The sequence below is a fragment of the Heterodontus francisci genome, unplaced genomic scaffold (assembly GCF_036365525.1).
Source record: "Heterodontus francisci isolate sHetFra1 unplaced genomic scaffold, sHetFra1.hap1 HAP1_SCAFFOLD_96_2, whole genome shotgun sequence".
Classification (NCBI taxonomy): domain Eukaryota; kingdom Metazoa; phylum Chordata; class Chondrichthyes; order Heterodontiformes; family Heterodontidae; genus Heterodontus; species Heterodontus francisci.
In genome coordinates this window covers 3,903,780-3,907,840 of record NW_027141332.1, presented here as the reverse complement: position 1 = coordinate 3,907,840, position 4,061 = coordinate 3,903,780, and positions in this window count along the sequence as shown.

Sequence of the window (4,061 nt, the reverse complement as noted above, 5' to 3'; positions counted from 1 at the left end):
GAAACACTTTGACACTCTCTGAGACTCTCAGAAACTCTCTGACACTCACTGACACTATCTGACACTCTCTAAAACTCTCTGACACTCTCAGCCACTCTCTGACACTTTCTGAATCTCTCTGACACTATCTGACACTTTCTGACACTTTCTGACACTCTCTGATACTCTCTGACACTCTCGGACTATCTCTGACACTCTCTGACAAACTCATAAACTCTCAGAAACTCTCTGACTCTTTCTGACACTCTCTGAAACACTTTGACACTCTTTGACAATCTCAGACATTGTCTGACTGTCTCTGAAACTCTCTGACACTCTCTGAAACTGACTCAAACTCTCTAACACTCTCTGACACTCTCTGAAGCTCTCTGAAACTCTCTGACACCCCGTGACATTCTCTGAAACTCTCTGACAGGCTCTGACACACTCTGAAACTCTCTGAAGTTCTCTGAAACTCTCTGAAACTCTCAGAAACACTCAGAAACTCTCTGAAAGTCTCTGACACTCTCTGACACTCTGTGACACTCTCTGAAAATCTCTGACACTCTCTGAAACTCTCTGACACTCTCTGAAACTCTCAGCCACTCTCTGACAATTTCTGACACACTCTGAAACTCTCTGACACTCTCTGAAACTCTCAGACACTCTCGGAAACTCTGTGACACTTTCTGAATCACTCTGACACTGTCTGATACTTTCTGAAACTTTCTGACACTCTCTGACACTCTCTGACACTCTCTGATACTGTCTGACACTCTCGGACAATCTCTGACGCTCTCTGACAAACTCACAAACTCTCAGAAAGTCTCTGACTCTCTCTGACTCTCTCAGACACTCTCTGAAACTCTCTGAAACTCTCTGAATTTCTCTGACACTCTCAGACACTCTCTGACACTCTCTGACACTCTCTGAAAATCTCTGACACTCTCCGACACTGTCTGAAATTCTATGAAACTCTCCGGCACCCTCTGAAACTCTCTGAAACTCTCTGACAATCTCTGAAACTGACTGAAACTCTCTAACACTCTCTGACACTCTCTGAAGCTCTCTGAAACTCTCTGACACCCCGTGACATTCTCTGAAACTCTCTGACAGGCTCTGACACTCTCTGAAACTCTCTGAAGTTCTCTGAAACTCTCTGAAACTCTCAGAAACACTCAGAAACTCTCTGAAAGTCTCTGACACTCTCTGACACTCTCTGACAAACTCAGAAACTCTCAGAAACTCTCTGACACTCTCTGAAACTCTCTGACACTGTCTGAAACTCTCAGACTCTCTCTGACATTCTCTGACACTCTCTGAAACTCTCTGACAGTTTCTGAAACTTTCTGATACTCTCTGACAATCTCTGACACGCTCTGAAACTCTCTGACACTCTCTGAAACTCTCAGACACTCTCGGAAACTCTCTGACACTTTCTGAATCTCTCTGACACTATCTGATACTTTCTGAAACTTTCTGACACTCTCTGACACTCTCTGATACTCTCTGACACTCTCGGACAATCTCTGACACTCTGACAAACTCACAAACTCTCAGAAACTCTCTGACTCTCTCTGACTCTCTCAGACACTCTCTGAAACTCTCTGAAACTATCTGACACTCTCTGACACTCTCTGAATCTCTCAGACACTCTCTGACACTCTCTGACACTCTCTGAAAATCTCTGACACTCTCTGACACTCTCTGAAACTCTCTGAAACTCTCCGGCACCCTCTGAAACTCTCTGAAACTCGCTGACACTCTCTGACACTTTCTGAAACTCTCTGACACTCTCTGACACTCTCAGACACTCTCTGACACTCTCTGAAGCACTCTCAAACTGTCTGACACCCTGTGACACTTTCTGAAACTCTCTGACACTCTCTGACACTCTCAGACACTCTCTGACACTCTCTGAAGCTCTCTCAAACTGTCTGACACCCTGTGACACTCTCTGACACTCTGTGACACTCTCTGAAAATCTCTGACACTCTCTGACACTCTCTGACAAACTCAGAAACTCTCAGAAACTCTCTGACACTCTCTGAAACTCTCTGACACTGTCTGAAACTCTCAGACACTCTCTGACATTCTCTGACACTCTCTGAAACTCTCTGACAGTCTCTGAAACTTTCTGATACTCTCTGACAATCTCTGACACGCTCTGAAACTCTCAGACACTCTCTGACACTCTCTTACACTTTCTGACTCTCTCTGACACTCTTTGAAGCTCTCTCAAACTGTCTGACACCCTGTGACACTCTCTGAAACTCTCTGACAGGCTCTGACACTCTCTGAAACATTCTGAAGCTCTCTGAAACTCTCAGAAACTCTCTGAAAGTCTCTGACACTCTGTGACCCTCTCTGAAAATCTCTGACACTCTCTGACACTCTCTGCCAAACTCAGAAACTGTCATAAAATCTCTGACACTCTCTGAAACTCTCTGACAATCTCTGACACGCTCTGAAACTCTCTGACACTCTCTGACACTCTCAGACACTCTCTGACACTCTCTGACACTTTCTGAAACTCTCTGACACTATCTGACACTTTCTGAAACTTTCTGACACTCTCTGACAATCTCTGACACTCTCTGACAGTCTCTGATACTCTCTGACACTCTCGGACAATCTCTGACACTCTCTGACAAACTCACAAACTCTCAGAAACTCTATGACTCTCTCAGACACTCTCAGACACTCTCTGGCACTCTCTGAAACTTTCTGACACTCTCTGAAACACACTGAAGCTCTCTGAAACTCTCTGAAACTCTCTGACAATCTCAGGAACTCTCTGAAGCTCTCTGACACATTCTGACACTCTCTGGCACACTGCCACACTCTCGAAAGAACTCTGACACTCTCTGAAACTCTTTGACACTCTCTGAAACTCTCAGAAACTCTCTGACACTCACTGACACTATCTGACACTCTCTAAAACTCTCTGACACTCTCAGAAACTCTCTGACACTCACTGACACTATCTGACACTCTCTAAAACTCTCTGACACTCTCAGAAACTCTCTGACACTCACTGACACTATCTGACACTCTCTAAAACTCTCTGACACTCTCAGCCACCCTCTGACACTCTCTGACACACTGCCACACTCTCTGAAGCTCTCTGACACTCTCTGAAACTCTTTGACACTCTCTGAGACTCTCAGAAACTCTCTGACACTCACTGACACTATCTGACACTCTCTAAAACTCTCTGACACTCTCAGCCACTCTCTGACACTTTCTGAATCTCTCTGACACTATCTGACACTTTCTGAAACTTTCTGACACTCTCTGATACTCTCTGACACTCTCGGACTATCTCTGACACTCTCTGACAAACTCATAAACTCTCAGAAACTCTCTGACTCTTTCTGACACTCTCTGAAACACTTTGACACTCTTTGACAATCTCAGACAGTGTCCGACTGTCTCTGAAACTCTCTGACACTCTCTGAAACTGACTGAAACTCTCTAACACTCTCTGACACTCTCTGAAGCTCTCTGAAACTCTCTGACACCCCGTGACATTCTCTGAAACTCTCTGACAGGCTCTGACACTCTCTGAAACTCTCTGAAGTTCTCTGAAAGTCTCTGAAACTCTCAGAAACACTCAGAAACTCTCTGAAAGTCTCTGACACTCTCTGACACTCTGTGACACTCTCTGAAAATCTCTGACACTCTCTGACACTCTCTGACAAACTCAGAAACTCTCAGAAACTCTCTGACACTCTCTGAAACTCTCTGACACTCTCTGAAACTCTCAGCCACTCTCTGACAATTTCTGACACGCTCTGAAACTCTCTGACACTCTCTGAAACTCTCAGACACTCTCGGAAACTCTGTGACACTTTCTGAATCACTCTGACACTGTCTGATACTTTCTGAAACTTTCTGACACTCTCTGACACTCTCTGACACTCTCCGATACTGTCTGACACTCTCGGACAATCTCTGACGCTCTCTGACAAACTCACAAACTCTCAGAAACTCTCTGACTCTCTCTGACTCTCTCAGACACTCTCTGAAACTCTCTGAAACTCTCTGAATCTCTCTGACACTCTCAGACACTCTCTGAC